Raw genomic sequence first — 19,947 nt, forward strand, 5'->3', positions numbered from 1 at the left:
ATCATCCAAGTGTCCGAACCGTTCGCCGGACAGTTACGTTATTTAAGGAAACAGGAAGTGTTCAGCCACGTGTGAAACGTCAACCACGACCTGCAACTAATGATGACGCCCAAGTAGGTGTTTTAGCTGCTGTCGCGGCTAATCCGCACATCAGTAGCAGACAAATTGCGCGAGAATCGCGAATCTCAAAAACGTCGGTTTTGAGAATGCTACATCAACATTGATTACACCCGTACCATATTTCTATGCACCAGGAATTGCATGGCGACGACTTTGAACGTCGTATACAGTTCTGCTACTGGGCACAAGAGAAATTACGGGACAATGACAGATTTTTTGCAAGCGTTCTATTTAGCGACTAAGCGTCATTCACCAACAGCGGTAACGTATACCGACATAATATGCACTATTGGGCAACGGAAAATCCACGATGGCTGCGACAAGTGGAACATCAGCGACCCTGGCGGGTTAATGTATGGTGCGGCATTATAGGAGGAAGGATAATTGACCCTCATTTTATCGATGGCAATCTAAATGGTGCAATGTATGCTGAATTCCGATGTAATGTTCTACCGATGTTACTACAAGATGTTTCACTGCATGACAGAATGGCGATGTACTTCCGACCTGATGGAGGTCCGGCACATAACTCGCGTGCGGTTGAAGCGGTATTGAATAGCATATTTGATGACAGGTGGATTGGTCGTCGAAGTACCATACCATGGCCTGCGCGTCTACCGGCTCTGACTTCCCCGGATTTCTTTCTGTGGGGAAAGTTGAAGGGTATTTGCTATCGTGATCATCCAACGCCTGACAAAATGCGTCAGCGCATTGTCAATGCATGTGGGAACATTACGGAAGGCGATCTACTCGCTGTTGAGAGGAATGTCGTTACACGTATTGAAAAATGCATTGAGGTTGACGGACATAAATTTGAGAATTTATTGTATTAATGTGGTATTTACAGGTAATGACGTTGTAACAGCATGCGTTCTCAGAAATGATGAGTTCACAAGGTACATGTACCACATTGGAACAACCGAAATAAAATGTTCAAACGTACCAACGTTCTGTATTTTAATTTAAAAAACCTACCCGTTACGAACTGTTCGTCTAAAATTGTGAGCCAATTGTTTGTGACTATTACAGCGCCATCTATAAAAAGCGAAAAAGTGGTCTAACTAAAACATTCATATTTCTTTAGGTACTACACGAATATGTAATAAAAATGGGGTTTCCTATTTTAAAAAGACGCAGTTGATATCCGTTTGACCTATGGCAGCGCCATCTAGCGGGCCAACCATTAGCGCCATCTGGTTTCCCCCTTCAAGCTAGACAAGTTGCGTTCGTTGTAGTTGTTTCGTTTGACGGTTATTTCGTGAGATATTTGTCCCGGTCACGATCAATGGGCCACCCTGTATATATAGGGTGTCCCACTTAAATGTTTCAGTATAAATCTCTCTGAAACAAAAACAGATATTGAAAAACGCCTTTCACTGGTTCAAATGTAAGACAGGGGTCATGGAAATAAGTACTATGAGACATTCTACAATGGAAACAAATATTAGTTTCAACACACATTTTTTTTAATGGATACCCTGTATTATTTCTTATGCAATCAATAACATGAAAAATCACAGAAAGAATGGCGCTGGTTTCGCCGCACTACGTCAATTACATCCTGAGAAATTGCAAAGCGAAGTTGTCGCTTGAAATAAATGAAAGGCACTCCTATTGCACATTTCGAGATGCAAGCGTGAACCCCACGTTGCTCATAATCGCGATGTGATTGACGCACATAATCTTACTTTCACTGTTGCCACGAGTGATGGATGTAGTAATAGGGCTGCCCGCCGCAAACACCGATACGTCGGGATCACGCTTGCATCTCGATGTGTTTATTTTATTTTATTTTATTTCAAGCTTCAACTTCGCTTTGCAATCTCGCGGGATGTAACTGATGTATTTCTATGCAACCGACGCCATTCTTTTTACGATTTTTCATGTTATTTATTACGTAACAAATAATATGGGGTGTCCATTTAAAGAGAGATAATTTTGTGTTGCAACTGATTTTGCTTACGTTTTAGCGTGTCTCATAGCATTTACCTTTATGTACTCCTGCCTTACACTCATACCAGTGGAAGCCAAATTTCAGATTTCAGTAACTATAATTGTTCCAGAGGTATTTGCGCTAAAACGTGTAAGTGGACCACTTGTAAGTAGGCTGTTTACGTTTTTATGTTCGTAACGCCATGTAGCGCTCTATATGAAAATCACTGACTGTGCTGTGTGCAGTCTGTGCCTGGTTTGCATTGTTGCAATTTGCTATTGTAGTGTTGGGCAGTTGGCTGTTAACAGCGCGCAGCGTTGCGCAGTTGGAGGTGAGCCGCCAGCAGTGGTGGATGTGGGGACAGAGATGGCGGAGTTTTGAGAGCGGATGATCTGGACGTGTGTCCATCAGAGAGAGTAAACTTATGACTTTTGAACACTATTAAGGTAAATATATTGTTTGTTCTGTACCAAAATCTTTCATTTGCTAACTATGCCTATCAGTAGTTAGTCCCTTCAGTAGTTAGAATCTTTTATTTAGCTGGCAGTATTGGCGCTCGCTGTATTGCAGTCGTTTGAGTAACGAAGATTTCTGTGAGGTAAGTGATTCATGAAAGGTATAGGTTATTGTTAGTCAGGGCCATTCTTTTGTAGGGATTATTAAAAGGCAGATTGCGTTGCGCTAAAAATATTGTGTGTCAGTTTAGTGTTGATCAGAATAGGTAAAGAGCGAAAACGTAAGAGGTTTTCCAGCACAGTAATTCATAAATTTTTCTATGGGTACGTTTCACACTCTCTACATAGGATCGGTGCAGAACGATTTTTTGAGACTTTAACCGAATTTAACATCTAAATAATTTGAAATAGAAACTTTCCGGAACACTGACTTTACAGAATGAATCTTTCATTCTTTAGCCGAATGCATGTTGTATTAAAACTACCTGGTGTATTAGACCTGTCTTATGTACTGTGGTATAAACCTGTAACCTTGCCTTTCGGAGTGCAATGGTTTTACCGAATGAAGTAGCTAACGGAGACTCGAACCCGAAACTTTGCTTTTCAAAGGTCAGTGCTCTTACCGGTTAAGCTATCGAGATTGGATAGCTGAGTCGATAACACGACTGCCCTTAGAAACGTAAGGTGTCGGGTTTGCGTCCCGCTCCGTCACACAGTTTTAATCTGCAGGTAGTTTCAATATCGATTTTTGTTACCTGTTAACTGGTGTTCGAGCTGAAGATCGCATATTAATCCCGTCCCCCTATTAAACACGGGAAGATTGCTTCACTTATAGGTCCCGTCGACAACGAGGTCACTGGAGCACAAACTGAAAAAGGTTAGGGAAGGCTATCGGCTTTGTCCTTTCCAAAGGATCCGTCCCCATACTTGCCTTTGATTTGAGGAAACCATGAGACAGGTAAATGTGGATGGCCGGAATGCGATCGGAACCATCGTTCCACCGAATGCGTATCACACCACTGCCCCAGCTCGCTCGGTCCTCATTTCTAAGATCGTCCAGTGCTCTAAAACACTTAGAACTACAACAGCGTTCTGCAGATCACTAAAGAATTAAGAGAACTTGCTACTCAGTTTAACTTCAATGTTTATTTATATGCCATTCAGGAAAATGCGGACATCGCAGTAGAGGCAATTGTAATCTAAGTTGGTCGTCATCTGACGTTTTAAGTACGGAGTTGCGGTGTTTTCGCGAAAAGATCTGTCTGCAAGCAGCCGCCACAGCACTTCGTCCTCAGCGGCAATGGGATATTACTTTCAAGTTGTATCTCGTACAAAAATTACACAAAATATTAGATATCCACATATCATATAGATATCTATAGCATCTGTTGTGGTCTTCAGTCCTGAGGCTGGTTTGATGCAGCTCTCCATGCTACTCTATCCTGTGCAAGCTTCTTCATCTCCCAGTATCTACTGCAACCTACATCCTTCTGAATCTGCTTAGTGTATTCATCTCTTGGTCTCCCTCTACGATTTTTACCCTCCACACTGCCCTCCAATGCTAAATTTGTGATCCCATGATGCCTCAAAACATGTCCTACCAACCGATCCCTTGTTCTAGTCAAGTTGTGCCACAAACTTCTCTTCTCCCCAATCCTATTCAATACCTCCTCATTAGTTACGTGATCTACCCACCTTATCTTCAGCATTCTTCTGTAGCACCACATTTCGAAAGCTTCTATTCTCTTCTTGTCCAAACTAGTTATCGTCCATGTTTCACTTCCATACATGGCTACACTCCATACAAATACTTTCAGAAACGACATCCTGACACTTAAATCTATACTCGATGTTAACAAATTCCTCTTCTTGAGAAACGCTTTCCTTGCCATTGCCAGTCTACATTTTATAACCTCTCTACGTCGACATCATCGGTTATTTTACTCCCTAAATAGCAAAACTCCTTTACTACTTTAAGTGTCTCATTTCCTAATCTAATTCCCTCAGCATCACCCGACTTAATTTGACTACATTCCATTATCCTCGTTTTGATTTTGTTGATGTTCATCTTATATCCTCCTTTCAAGACACTGTCCATTCCGTTCAACTGCTCTTCCAAGTCCTTTGCTGTCTCTGACAGAATTAGAATGTCATCGGCGAACCTCAAAGTTTTTACTTCTTCTCCATGAATTTTAATACCTACTCCGAATTTTTCTTTTGTTTCCTTTACTGCTTGCTCAATATACAGATTGAATAACATCGGGGAGAGGCTACAACCCTGTCTTACTCCTTTCCCAACCACTGCTTCCCTTTCATGCCCCTCGACTCTTATAACTGCCATCTGGTTTCTGTACAAACTGTAAATAGCCTTTCGCTCCCTGTATTTTACCCCTGCCACCTTCAGAATTTGAAAGAGAGTATTCCAGTTAACATTGTCAAAAGCTTTCTCTAAGTCTACAAATGCTAGAAACGTAGGTTTGCCTTTTCTTAATCTTTCTTCTAAGATAAGTCGTAAGGTCAGTATTGCCTCACGTGTTCCAACATTTCTACGGAATCCAAACTGATCTTCCCCGAGGTCGGCTTCTACCAGTTTTTCCATTCGTCTGTAAAGAATTCGCGTTAGTATTTTGCAGCTGTGACTTATTAAACTGATAGTTCGGTAATTTTCACATCTGTCAACACCTGCTTTCTTTGGGATTGGAATTATTATATTCTTCTTGAAGTCTGAGGGTATTTCGCCTGTCTCATACATCGTGCTCACCAGATGGTAGAGTTTTGTCATGACTGGCTCTCCCGAGGCCATCAGTAGTTCAAATGGAATGTTGTCTACTCCCGGGGCCTTGTTTCGACTCAGGTCTTTCAGTGCTCTGTCAAACTCTTCACGCAGTATCTTATCTCCCATTTCGTCTTCATCTACATCCTCTTCCATTTCCATAATATTGTCCTCAAGTACATCGCCCTTGTATAGACCCTCTATATACTTCTTCCACCTTTCTGCCTTCCCTTCTTTGCTTATAACTGGGTTGCCATCTGAGCTCTTGATATTCATACAGGTGGTTCTCTACTCTCCAAAGGTCTCTTTAATTATCCTGTAGGCAGCATCTAAGCATGTTAAAAAGGTGTTCAAAAAGATTTCGGGCTTGCAGCCGGTCGTCGTAAACCTCATTGCACGATATTTCGGCTGGACAACTGCCAGCCATCTTCAGGCGAGCCGAACGAGGACTGCTCACTTGAAGATGGCTGGCAGTTGTCTAGCCGAAATATCGTGCAATGATAAGGTCGTTTTTTCATCCTGAAATGCCGGCCGTGGTGGCCAAGCGGTTAAAGGCGATACAGTCTGGAACCGCGCGGCCGCTACGGTCGCAGGTTCGAATCCTGCCTCGGGCATGGATGTGTGTGATGTCCTTAGGTTAGTTAGGTTTAAATAGTTCTAAGTTATAGGGGACTGATGACCTTAGCAGTTAAGTCCTATAGTGCTCAGGGCCATTTGAACCATTCGAACCATCCTGAAACTCATCAACTTATTTTTCGGAAACTATTGAAATATTTGTTTTCGTTGATTACCAATCTGCCTTACTCGGCAAGTGAACTTTGCAAAGTTCTGTCTCTCATTGAGGTAGATACAGGCTTCAGAAGACAGTTTTGAAAATATGTAATTCGTAATGAGTATTAAGTTTAAAGTCTCTTTCTGCTACAAAAATCGCGTTAAAATTCTTAATTCACGCACAATACACATTTTTAAAGTGTGTATGCCCGTATCAAAAATTTTAATCGTGACCGGAGCTACGCTTTTACTTGAAGCAGGCGAAATTTTCATCTAAGGAATAGTTTCCTTCCGAAGGACTGGCAGGCACAATGTTTTGCGCAACTGAAGTGGCAATACAGTGGAAACCGACAATGTCAGGCTCTCCTCGGTGTTCTGCTACCGGGAGTAGTCCATTCCACTAGCTGCCAAATGCTAGCTAGCTAATTTAACAGGCCAAAGTTACGTCACTGGGGTGGAAGTGACTGAGAATCCAAGGTTAAAAACCGAAGCAGCCATTATCCGAGAAGATTTCAGCCAGACGAATTCCAATTTCAAATGATTTTAAATATAAAATATAAACATCAAATCGCCCCCCCCCCCCCTCTCTCTCTCTCTCTCTCTCTCTCTCTCTCTCTCTCTCTCTCTCTCTCCCTTTTTTCAAAAGTGCGAGAAAGATACAAGGAATGGTACAAATAAGAGAAACGTGGACTTTGTGCTTTCATCAATCTGCTAACAGGTGTTATAACTGCCGTAGCTCGTCTCTTCCAAATTTGTCCATGGAAAACTGTCAGCCACGCGGAGTGGCTGCGCGGTTAGAGGCGCCATGTCTCTGACTGTGCGGCCCCTCCCGCCGGAGGTTCGAGTCCTTCCTCGGGCATGGGTGTGTGTGCGTGTGTGTGTGTGTGTGTGTGTGTGTGTGTGTGTGTGTGTGTGTTCTTAGCATAGGTTAGTTTAAGTAGTGTTTAAGTCTCGAGACCGATGACCTCTGCAGTTTGGTCCCTTAAGAACTCACACACATTTGAACATTTGAAAACCATCAATTTGACGGCCACAACAGACAGAAGAATGTAATGTAGTACCTTTAATGTTCGATTCTCACTTCTGTTACTAGAACAAGTTATCCTAGACTGAACTGCAGTGCTATTATTCGACTTCGTTACACGTTCGCCTCATACCGTTACCCCACGGTTTTTTGTTTTTTTTTTTGTGACATCATACTGGAAACTTTGCTTGAATAACTCAAGATGATTCCTGAGGCTGTCGGTCGATTCATCACACCACGTAAGGATTCAAAGGTAGCCAAAACATCGTAGACAAACAAAAACCGAACGAAGTCGAAACTGCCCTGAGAGAGTAACGCTTAAAGCGTTCAACGAATTTAAAGTAAAATTCCGTGTCAATAATGGTATCGAAACGGAGGGTGATAGTAAACTCCTTATTTTCCCAAAATTGCTTCATTGACGGAGATCTGCTACTGTTCCTTCTTTCAACTGTCGCATGAACGTCAAATTGACAAATACCGAAAGACATGACAGCGGGGTAGAAAAATCAACCAAAATCGTTCGACAGGGGAAAGGCGACCGGAACTGCAGCATACCAGAGGAGAGGACATAGAGTACCAACCTGACTACAGCAGATGTTGAAAGTGACCACCATTCATCTCTTGATGCTTTTGGGTCCTGGTCAACAAGTTGCTGAAGGCGGATCGAAACCGGACTGCTGGAATTGGTGCAATCTCATCCGAAATGTTTCTGCGCAGTTCTCGAGGACTGTGAGGGTTGTAGCGATACGCCTTAGACTTGAGGGCTCCCCACGCAAAGTAATCGCACACTGACCTCTGCTAACACTTCTGTTAGGCATGAAGATTGTGTAAATGTGCTCCAAGGTTAGTCCGGCTGTATGGGCTGTTGCTCCACCCAATTGGAAGTTACTACAGGTCTTTTCCTCCCTCGTTACTGCAAACATCCACTCGTCCAGTCCACTGCTACTTGTCTCACCACGAATATAGAGTATGTGAAAGAGGTTGCTCCTCTAATAGCGTTCCAAGCTACTGAAAGGAAACGAAAGGACATCGAACAGTCGCACACGTATTTAGGGCCACGTCACTGACGTAGAACTGCAGAGCAAGTATTATGTCGGGCCGACTTTCTGGAGACCGAGGATTCTATAGAAAGAATTATAGAATTCACAAATAACGATGTTGTGAAATCTGACTCACTATGTTCGGCCACGGCCACGAGACACAGCAAGCAGTAGATCCCGACGCCCGCGTTAATGCCCTGTTCCTTGGTTTCCGGTAGGTGTTCGGCACTGTTCCGCATTGTCGCATAGCATGCTAGCGTACAGAATCTAAGACCAACTTTGTCACTGAACTGAAGAGTTCCTGGCAAACGGAACACAGCATGTCTTTCTTAACGGAGAGAAATCTCCACAAGTAAAGCAGCTTTAGGTATACACCAGAGGAGTATTGTAGGGCCATTCCCGTTCACAAATTACGTAGCCAGAAGTTCCAACGGGCTACTCGCGGGTGAATAGTAAGAGAAGTCTCAATGCTCGAAATTTTTAACGCCGCTTGGTGCAGAGATCGACAGCTCAAGGTAAAAAATGTACTACGCAGAAATCGGCGGAAAAATCAATATCGTATGATTATTTAACTGTTGTCACATTCATTAAATACACTACTGGCCATTAAAACTACTACACACGAAGATGACGTGCTACAGACGCGAAATTCAACCGACAGGAAGAAAATACTGTGATATGCAAATGATTAACTTTTCAGAGCATTCACACAGGATTGGCGCCGGTGGCGACAGCTACAACGTGCTGACATGAGGAAAGTTTCCAACCGATTTCTCATACAAAAACAGCAGATGACCGGCGTTGCCTGGTGAAACGTTGTTGTGATGACTCGTGAAAGGAGGAGAAATGCGTACCATCACGTTTCCGACTTTGATGAAGGTCGGATTGTAGCCTATCGCGACTACGGTTTATCGTATCGCGACATTGCTGCTGGCGTTGGTCGAGATCCAATGACTGTTAGCAGAATATGGAATCGGTGGGTCAGGAGGCTAATACGGAACGCCGTGCTGGATCCCAACGGCCTTGTATCACTAGCAGCCGAGATGACAGGCTTCTTATCCGCATGGCTGTAACGGATCGTGCAGCCACGTCTCGACCCCTGAGTCAACAGATGGGAACGTTTCCAAGACAATAACCATCGGCACGAACAGTTCGACGACGTTTGCAGTAGCATGGACTATCAGCTCGGAGACCATGGCTGCGGTTACCCTTGACGCTGCATCACATACAGGAGCGCCTGCGATGGTGTACAGCCGCGCGGGATTAGCCGAGCGGTCAGAGGCGCTGGAGTCACGGACTGTCCGGCTGGTCCTGGCGGAGGTTCGAGTCCTCCCTCGGGCATGGGTGTGTGTGTGTTTGTCCTTAGGATAATTTAGGTTAAGTAGTGTGTAAGCTTAGGGACTGATGACCTTAGCAGTTAAGTCCCATAAGATTTCACATACATTTGAACATTTTTTGATAGTGTACTCAACGACGAACCTGGGTGCACGAATGGCAAAACGTCATTTTTTAGGACGAATCCTGGTTCTGTTTACAGCATCATGAGGTCGCATCCGTGTTTGGTGACATCACGGTGAACGCACATTGGAAGCGTGTATTCGTCATCGCCATACTGGCGTATCACCCGGCGTGATGGTATGGGGTGCCATTGGTTACACGTCTCGGTCACCTCTTGTTCGCATTGATGGCACTTTGAACAGTGGACGTTACATTTCAGTTGTGTTACGACTCGTGGCTCTACCCTTCATTAGATCCCTGCGAAATCCTACATTTCAGCAGTATAATGCACGACCGCATGTTGCAAGTCCTTTACGGGCCTTTCTGGATACGGAAAATGTTCGACTGCTGCCCTGGCCAGCACATTCTCCAGATCTCTCACCAATTGAAAACGTCTGGTCAATGGTGGCCGATCAACTGGCTCGTTACAATATGCCAGTCACTACTCTTGATGAACTGTGGTATCGTGTTGAAGCTGTACCTGTGCACGCCATCCAAGCTCTGTTTGACTCAATGCCCAGGCGTATCAAGGCCTTTATTACGGCCAGAGGTGGTTGTTCTGGGTACTGATTTCTCAGGATCAATGCATCCAAATTGCGTGAAAATGTAATTACATGTCAGTTCTAGTATAATATATTTGCCCAATGAATACCCGTTTATCATCTGCATTTCTTCTTGTTGCAGCAATTTTAATGGCCAGTAGTGTATACGGAAGTATGCCTACGGATAAGTGTAAAGTGGAACGACTACATAGAACTAACTGTAGGAATGACAAATGCAAGACTGAGGCTGACTGGAAGAATGCTGATGAAGAGCAATCCACCCATAAATAATCTAGCTTACGAAAGCTTTGTTCGACCCCATACCTGAATATTACTTGTCGGCTTGGGACCCGTCGTACCGGAAAAGGATGGTGGATGAAATGACATCCAAAGAAGGGCAGTGTATTTCGTAACAGATTCGTTTAGGAAGCGAGAAAGCGTTTCGAATATTCTCATTCAATCTCAGTGGCAAACGCTACAAGAGAGGCTTTAAGCATCACGGTTTGTTTTACTCTTAAAATTCAGAGGGCATACGTCCATAAGAAAGTAACCAATATACTGATTTCTCCCACATACATCTCACGAAAAGCTGATGAAGTAAAATTAGAGGTTCGAGCTCTCACGGAAGATAGCCAACAATCCTTTTTCCCGTGCCTGTTCGCGACTGCAGGTACCCTCCGCCACACATCGGAAGGTGGCTGTGAGTATATACGTAGATGTGTTTGTCTCTGCGAAAAACGAATGCGCCAAGCAACCGTTTGCAGCTCAGGCGCCCATCTGAAAGGCTGAGAAAATAGGTCGTCTGATGGAATGCTGAATCTGTAGGCGTGAGATGACGGACCACTGTTTGTCTTACGTCACTCCTCTGAGTCGACCCGATTCCAACGCAGATAGCGCTGGGTCCCACGCTTTAATTAAATTATCTCTCGAGGGCAACATTTTTAATAACAGCGCGAGAAGAGGGAAGCAGTAGTGAGGTTCTTGGTGTTTTTTGTGGTCTAAGCTCTGCACTGGGTCCTCAGAGTGCTCGGTAACCACCGTTTTTTTTCTTCAGTTTCCCTTTACCGAATATGACAGCGATGTTCGTCGCATTCAAACAATACGGAGGGAACAGAAGCCATACTGCCACGCAATTGCGAAACAACGCCGTGTCTAACAGAACCAAGTGTCTGCGTACGCACTTGAAGAGTGAAAATTATGTTTGGTCCTTAAAAAAACTGCCAATCTCCCATTGATGAGTGCTCACTTGGCTAGTGATCACCTAAAATTCACAGGTGCAGTCCGAAACGAATTCGCTGTTCATAGTTCTCGACATAAGACAAATATTATTTTGATATTATAAAATATTATTTTGGCTGCATCTACATAAATATTTATCGTTTACACTGAGCTTCATTTTTTGTATAAGCCGTCCTGACAATATGTTTGTTCGCTATACTTCTGCTACCTAGCAGTACTTTACCTTTGCCTTATGCTTGCCATGACACTCCTTAGATGTCAGTCCGTGTATAACTCAGGTGTTCAGGAATTGGGTTAAGCGACTGTTTTGAGCTGTTGGACTGCAGTAATATTGTTCATTCCTATGTTCGTAAGCATATTTTCGCTTTCTGTATTCATCTAATGCCCGATTTCACGTTACGTTAAGTAAATGCTTGATCGATGTCCTACGCTTATACGACGAAAGCTAAAGACTATGGTTATTGAAATACTTCAAGTGTACAAAAAAAAAAAAAAATCTGAACCACATATTCTTATTTATCTTTGAGTGTTATTATCAAGAGTGCTCATTCTAGTGCAATAGCCGGGCTCTGTGGCTGAGCGGTTCTAGGCGCTTCAGTCCGGAACCGCGCTGCTGCTATGGTCGCAGGTTCGGATCCTGCCTCGGGCATGGATGTGTGAAGTCCTTAGGTTAGTTATGTTTAATAGTTCTAAGTCTAAGAGACTGATGACCTCAGATGTTAAGTCCCATAGTGCTTAGAGCCATTTATTTAGTGCAATGTGGACCGTAGGTAACTAAATCGAAATTGTATCTGTTCCGGATTCGAAATGATTCGATCCCCATGTGAAAGCACGCTTTATGCTCCGTTACATCCAGACGGACAATGGCAACTCCTTTCCTGAAGACACAAGTTGTCACATGTGCGCTTCCGGTAAACTCCATGACCTTAGGATCCTTGCTGAGTACATGTAGTACGGATAAGTTCGGGCTTATCTCCGTCTCCATGACGAACCGAATTAAGATCAAGGAATAAATATAACGCAGCTGCACCTTTTAAGATTCATAACAGAACGCAGCCTTCGATCAACCGTATACTTGTGGAAGCCACAAGCTACAAGACAGCAATCGTAACGCCTTCTTGTGCACGTACAACGTAGAGCAAATAATTTTAATTTTTTTCTCATATGAGACAAAGAAATCTATTCCTCGTCAGGTTCTGTCAACAGCAACGTCCTTGTCAGCTTTGCCGATGCCCACTGAATGTTTACAGATGTTTGTTAAATCGTCAATAACACCCGTTATTTGGATGGGTGACCCCCAGTTCATTCTCAAAGTAATAACTGTCGTTCTGAGCAAATCGGTAAAATATCGCTTGCATCCCCGTGAATCATTCCAACAGCCTGTACGTCAGGAAAAGCTTAACGTCACACTGTAGAAACTGTTCGCATGTGACAACTGTTCGTACAGAATATTCCAACAACGAACATTCCGCTACGAATACTTTTAGAATGCTACTGACTTCGCAAAGAAACAGTAATAACGACTAATCCCTTTACAATTGGGTATCCTTTTCTAGATCAGGGATGCAGAGCTTATGGCTCTGATTTTGGAACAAATCTCAAAGCAACAGTTACTATTCAATTTATACTGCTCGTCAATGAGCTGTGCTTGCATCTTTCGACGATTTACGGACCGTTACACGCATCTGATCACGTTGTTTTTTTGTTATAATATGGATGAAGAAGAAAGTTTACAAAGATATCTTGATTAAAAACACTTAATTTTACGTAAAATTTTTACGTGAAGAGGACGTAACAAGAAGTGTCGTGTTGTAGCTGATTACGAATCACTGCAACTTTTGTTTTAAAAGTAATTGACGAACTCTGCACTGCTTCTATGTAGCAATTTTCACGAGTAAGGGAGAAAACTACTCATTTGTTCTGCGTGAACTGGCCGAACAGCGGGGACTATCCTTACATAAAACGTCACCGCTGCTAAATTAACAGCCATCTACACGCGATCGCTTAACAAAACCGTAAAGCAACTGAGCTTCGTACTTCACCCAAAGTTTGGAGCACCGCGGCGGCAAGCTTATGTAAACACCGGCCAGGTCTCTAGGGAGACCGTGTTGTTACACAGGCAGTTTCAACACACTCATCGAAAAGGCGCAACCAGTGAAAGCGGGGAGAAATTTGATGAAGAGGAGAGGCGGGAAGAAAGCAATGGAGAGGATAGAAACGATGTTATTAGCCTGCTCTCTCCATGAAGCAATCTTCCGCAAACACTGTACACTTCACCATTAAAACACGATTAAGTTTTTGCAACACTGCTCTAACACAAACTACTGTTTTGGTTATTTCCATACACGGATCTAATCACAAAATCATTTCGTTAAAACTGTATTTTCAACCTGGAGATGTGTACAGTCTTTACGGCACTAACATAATACCCAGGGGCAGGAGGATTCAAACCACATTAAATTCCTTCCCATCATTCTACAGTTGACCTAATACGATATCTGATACATTTTCTTTGTTAGTATAGTTACTAGTTGTTCTTCAAACTGTGTCACGACGTCACCGACATGTAGCCGCAGCTATGTTCGATTTCCTGTTTCTATCATCTACCTACCAGTTCATCCAAAGTTTTTATTGTTTACTGTAATCAGAGACGATGCTACCCGCTAGTAACGTTAGTGCAGTGACAACCATGCTGCTTCACTAAATCAGTAGTAGGTAATCTGATCAAAAAGGCAAATCGTTATCGGTACTGATATAATAATACGGTGGAATAGAAATTATTTACCGTCGGAGGTTACGCGTTGCACGTGTTTTATGCAGTAATGTTGTGTTAGTACATCCATATCGACTGCGCAGAGGAATCGCTTCCCAAAAAACAAAACAAAAAAAATAATTAGAAAGCAAAGGAGGATATGTTATTTGTCTGCACACTCCACGAAAGATTCTTTCTCAAACTCTTGAAGAGAGCAATACTTAACACTCGGTAATGTCGTCGCTAATGTGTGCTGTAATAGAAATGGACATCTCTAAACTAGAAAACGATTCTAAAATGCTTTTACGCATAGAAGAAAAACTTCATTTGTAAAACAATATGTACGAGTTGTTAAGCTCTACAGTCCATTTTCCCTGATAATAGATGTTTCCTGTTGCTAAGTTAACAGTGAAGAGATGCCCTTGGCAACTAACAGCAGAGGTTTCCTTCTCAGTCTTAATGATATTCATAAAAATTACTAACTCCTACATTTTTATGGGCAATAATAGTCATGAAGCGGTGTTTAGGCTTTGTGCACTCCATACAACAAATCAGCGGAGACTCGCATACAAAGAAAGAAAACTCTGGCGCAATGGAACGGAACAGAAAATCAACGGGAACTTGGATATAAAGGAAGAAAACTCTGGCGCAATGGAATGGAAACAATGTAGCGCCTAAAGGTCACCTGCTGTACTTGTGCATTAAATAACTCTGTAGCAATCGCTGTTTGGCTGGAAATGGAACGAGGATAAAAACTCAATAAGTTTACAGTGGACAGTACAACACGCTACAAAAGCACCAAATATGAACACTTACCTCTAAAGCACGGCGTGGTGCCTTACGAAGGTACAGTCCGTGGTGCGGAGTCTGTTGCCATCAGAATAAGCGAAGCGTCGACATGCACTGTTAACACTTTTCCAAGCCTGTTCATTGACTACGGCTGCAGGCACACCCACCGGCAACGAAAGCTCTTTCACTACTGAGTAGTAAACTTTCCATAACACTCACGTAAGATGTATATAGAATACTGTTCTATTAACACTTCGACTCACGAAGCAATGGTGTCACGGACAAAATGTTTTACAGCGTCTCATCGTGCAGGTCGCTAGGTAAACATTGCAGAAAGTAGACGAGAAGAAACTCCGAGGAAATTATTGGCAATTTATCTACGTCTGTTTACTTCCCAGCGATCGTATGTTAGTGCATCTGCTGCGAAATATTGTTGTTTGACACCAGGGGTTGACACGAAAGCAAAACCCCTTTTCGGCACAGTTCAAAATATGGCTCTTCTCAGAAAAGAACTGCAAAGTGCTCACAAACTTATATATCAAATTTCCTATGTACACCAATAAATGCTGATACTAACAGCTGTAATGAAATTGTCTCTTGAAATTCACCAATGATTCAAGTCGTTCGACAACTGTCCTTTATGACGAATATAAGGAGTTATTGCTGCATTCGAGGTCATTAATCCGAGCGCCGATCCCAAAGCCGGCTGTGCAGTCCACCCACGCCGAGTGCACGGGTCAGGCTGTCCACGCGCGTCTCAGTGAGCGCCTTTTTCTTCACCGACACACTCGGCAGAGGAGTTAATCCGGATGCGGCACCAAGTGTCACTTAACAGTCATATGAGACGCACGTAGTGACGCAACGCAGCTGCGAAGAGCGGCTCCCGTCAAGATATGACACAGTCACACACTGGCGTTATACACACGCTTTCGAACCCACTTTGCACGTCAGCTCCGCTCGGAGTCTGTCATCTGATCGGCGGAGTTAACGACACAGCGCGATCTGAGAGACGAACTGGAATCTATTACGAACAGCTGACTATCGTAATGTACCCATATTAGCCACGCAGGACCGCGGGCTGCACGCTGCACCCGCACTCGGCCAGGGCTGAGGGCAGACTGGCGTCCCTCGGCTGCGGTCGTCCGGACTCGGCTGTCCCGAATCGGCGCAGACGCAGGAACTGCGCATGCGCACGCACATACCCGGCTAGCCACAGCGGCGCGGTCGGGAGCGCCGCGGCTGCCCCACGCAGAGCGCGGGCGGCAGGTTGCCGCGCTGACGTCATCGCTCGCTTACCTGCCAGACTCGCGGGTACTGCTGGTCCGCGACAATTACCCCCACTTCTGCCGCGCCAACTAGTTGCTTCGTGAAACAGATGGTCCACAAAAAGTACCCTTTGCTGCGCAAGCTAAGAGCTCTGAAGTGGACAAGTAGGCGCTTGTAACTACCACACGACGTCTTAAAGGCCACCAAAAATCCGAACCATTAAATCTATATAAAACGTCACATAATTAGGATATAAAGAATTTTTCGACCTCTTATAAAGAGGTCTTATAAAGATGAACAAAACTATACGTTGCAGTAGCAAGTAGCGAACCAAGTAGTATACTTAATATTGATGGTGTACAGCAGCAACTAGCCACAATATGAATTTAGGTGACATTACTCAGAAAACCGGTTTCGAATTGGTACATTTCATCAGACGGCTTTCATGCTTTCGTCAAAACACAATGTTATGTTGATTTACTGGTGAATTACCGTGAAATGTCCGTCTGGAACATTTGTTTCTACAGTTTAGCAGGAAAACCGTCGAATTTTACCAATGGTTATTTTCAGAATAAAGTAATCTAAAACCATTTTGCTACTGGTTATTTGGTTACTGCAATACACCATTAGTAATCTGAATCACGTAACAGTCATGACCTCCAATCATGTCTTTATTCGACAAAAATGATTCAAGTGGTATATTTTTCCTACCTGAGAGCGAAACAGATCTGAGTTAAAGGCAAGGTTTATCAAAACAAGAACAAAAGTACCTAGTTTACATACTCGTGCATCTTGAAAACATGAAGTGGCAGCGACCGCGGAAGCCAGATTATAAGTGTGAAATAATTTATTCACTACATTACATATTTCAAAGTGCTGGTTTCCGTCATCAATCTTTTTTTGACCTGTCGCAAAGTATTTTTTAAATAATGATAATAACAAGGTATTTTTAAACTACAAATTAACTTCTTCTGTTTCCCTACAACGAGATTATAAAATACGGAATAACGTCCATTAGCTAAAATCTTTAACGGGCCTAAGTGGCAAGCTAAAATGTTAAAGCTGCTATCAACCCGAAGATTGAACACTACAGTGCTTTACTAAACATGATCCTATGAGATGTGGGTGCCTTGCCTTTCTCCGACCTTTGCATCGGCTTATGTAGCCCATTACTGAAGGACCTTCGGATTATCTTGGATTCCAAACAACGAAGCAAAACAGTATTTTTCAGATTAAAAACTTCATCAGAGACGGAAGAAATTACAGGAGTGTGATAAGCTATATGAATAAATTTCATGACAAGAAACGCTGTCCGTTAAAATAAGGTAATCCACAGTGTGAGTTGGGAGGAAAGATACATGCTTTGACGGATGATAGCGATTCTGAATAAAAACGAACAGACATTTAATATACATAGTCATTTATTTTCTGTATTATTCAAACATTGTCATTGTTCACAACGTACCGCAATAGTGTAGAGAACGTTGAGACGAACAGTTTGATATTTGTGGTTTTTCCAGTGGGGAAACTACCTCAAATTGGTCTACATAAACTAACTAAACTACAGCGAATGCGCGTCGTGCGAGGTTTTCAGCATTCGCGTGCTCTCTTCGTGCAAGCTGTTAATCATAGTGAAAAACTAAACAGGACCTTTTTGTGGGAAATTTACTGTAGTTTAATTTTTCAGTGCGACACGTTTTGACTGGTGAGTGCGGTTTTCGAATTATTCAAGGAAAACGTACAAAGGTGGTATTAAATGTGTTCTATCTCGCAAACCATTCGGAATAGGGCGTATGTCCATTTGAAGGTTTTTGTTCAGAATCACTGATGCTATGAGTCCTGAAAGCATGTAACTTTCCTCCTGACTCGTCCTGTATTTTTTCACTTTATTTCACCGGCAAAAACCTGATAAGCTAATTGCCAATAACTGGATAGAGGAATGACAACACGAATCAATGTGTTAACAGGAATGTTTACTTACACCAAACACAAAATTATGAGACCACCTGTATTGTGACGCCGTACCTCACAAGCGGCTTGTAATAAAAATGCGTGCTAATGGAATATCGTCTTGGATTCGTGATTTCCTGTCAGAGAGGTCACAGTTCGCAGTAACTGACTTAAAGTCACCGAATAAAACACAACTGATTTCTGGCTTTCCCCAAGGTAGTGTTATAGGCCCTCCGTTGGTCCTTATCTACATATTTAGGAGACAATCTGAACAGCCGCCTTAGGTTGTTTGCAGATGAGATGATGTTGTCGTTTACCATCTAATAAAGTCTTCAGAAGACCAAAACCAATTGCAAAACGATTTAAATTAGACACTTGTATAGTGTGAAAATTGGCAATTCACCCTAAATAATGAAAAGTGTGAAGTCACCTACATGAGTGCTAAAAGGAAACGACTTAACTTCGGTTACACGATAAATCAATCAAATCTAATGGCCGTAAATTCAACTAAATACCGAGGAGTTACCACTTAAATTGGAAAGAAGACGTAGAACATGCTGTGGGGAAGACGAATCGAAGACTGCGTTTTATTAGCAGAACACTTAGAAAGTGTAACTGACTTACTAAACAGACTGCCTACTCTACGCTACGATTGTCCGTCCTCTTTTGGATTAGTGCAGCGCGATGTAGGATCCTTAACAAATAGCATTAACGGAGTACATCGAGAAAGCTCTAAGAAGGACAACAGGTTTTGTATTATCGAGAAATAGCGCGGGAGTGTCGCGGACATGATGCAAGATTTGGGGTGGACATCATTAAAGCAAAGGCTTTTTTCGTTATGGTGGGGTCTTCTCACTAAATGACAATCACTAACTTCCTCCTACGAATGCGATTCCCCTATAGGGAGAAACGATTAAGGTACTAAAATAAAGAAATCAGAGCTCGGACGGAAAGATATAGGTGTTCGTTATTACCGCGCAGTGTTCGAGAGTGGAATAATAGAGAATTTTTGTGAAGGTGTTTCGACGAATCTTCTGCCAGGCAATTACGTGTGATTTGCAGGGTAGTCAAGTAGCTGTAGCTGTAGCTGGAGATGTATGGAGAAATGAAACCCACAAAACCAACAAAGACGCGGCCTATCAAAGTAGGATATTTCTTACAGACACAGTAGTAATACTATTAGTTTTTTTTGTTCGTGTAACATATACAGAGGGTCGCGGCATTCTCGTGCAGCTGTGCAACGAGTAGAGTCATTTTTGTAGTCAGGGAAGCAGCCGAAGCGGCTTGTTGCGTGTATCGGGGATCCCCCGGAGCGCCAGATGACGCCCCCACGTGACTGCGGACGCAACAGCAACCAGCTGGTAACCAGCAGGCTTCAAATTTCCCATCCCTCCCATCTCCCCCCCCCCCTCCATTCTCCGCCTCCACTACAGTTACTCTCTTTTTGTTATATACACTCTTACAATCTGCGGCTGCTCGGTTACGCTGAGGGGGACAATTTTCGCTGCTGTTAGAAATTTACACAATTTTAGAACGGTACGGACTTCTCCGTTGTGTAATGACTAGCATGCACCTCACTACTTCCCTACTTTATGAGGAACTAAACCGGTATGCATAATTTAAAGAGATTGACGATGTATACAGGGTGGTCCATTGATCGTGAGCGGGCCAAATATCTTACGAAATAAGCGTCAAACGAAAAAACTACAAAGAACGAAACTTGTCTAGCTTGAAGGGGGAAACCAGGCGCCGCTATGGTTGGCCCGCTAGATGGCGCTGCCATTGGACAAACGGAT

At 43.1% G+C, this 19,947-nt stretch overlaps 1 protein-coding gene across 2 annotated transcripts in view; it reads right to left on the reverse strand.

The window, feature by feature from the left end:
* LOC126187302 (alpha-1,6-mannosyl-glycoprotein 2-beta-N-acetylglucosaminyltransferase) overlaps nt 1–16,053 on the reverse strand; it is a 455,066-nt gene extending 439,013 nt beyond the window's left edge. For both annotated transcript variants that reach the window (XM_049928295.1, XM_049928294.1), the window contains exon 1: nt 14,963–16,053. The gene's annotated coding sequence lies outside the window, so the exon portion shown is untranslated. The remainder of the gene's footprint in view (nt 1–14,962) is intronic.
* Between the last annotated feature and the right edge of the window lie 3,894 nt (nt 16,054–19,947).

The sequence above is a fragment of the Schistocerca cancellata genome, chromosome 5 (genome assembly GCF_023864275.1).
Source record: "Schistocerca cancellata isolate TAMUIC-IGC-003103 chromosome 5, iqSchCanc2.1, whole genome shotgun sequence".
In the NCBI taxonomy this organism is placed as follows: domain Eukaryota; kingdom Metazoa; phylum Arthropoda; class Insecta; order Orthoptera; family Acrididae; genus Schistocerca; species Schistocerca cancellata.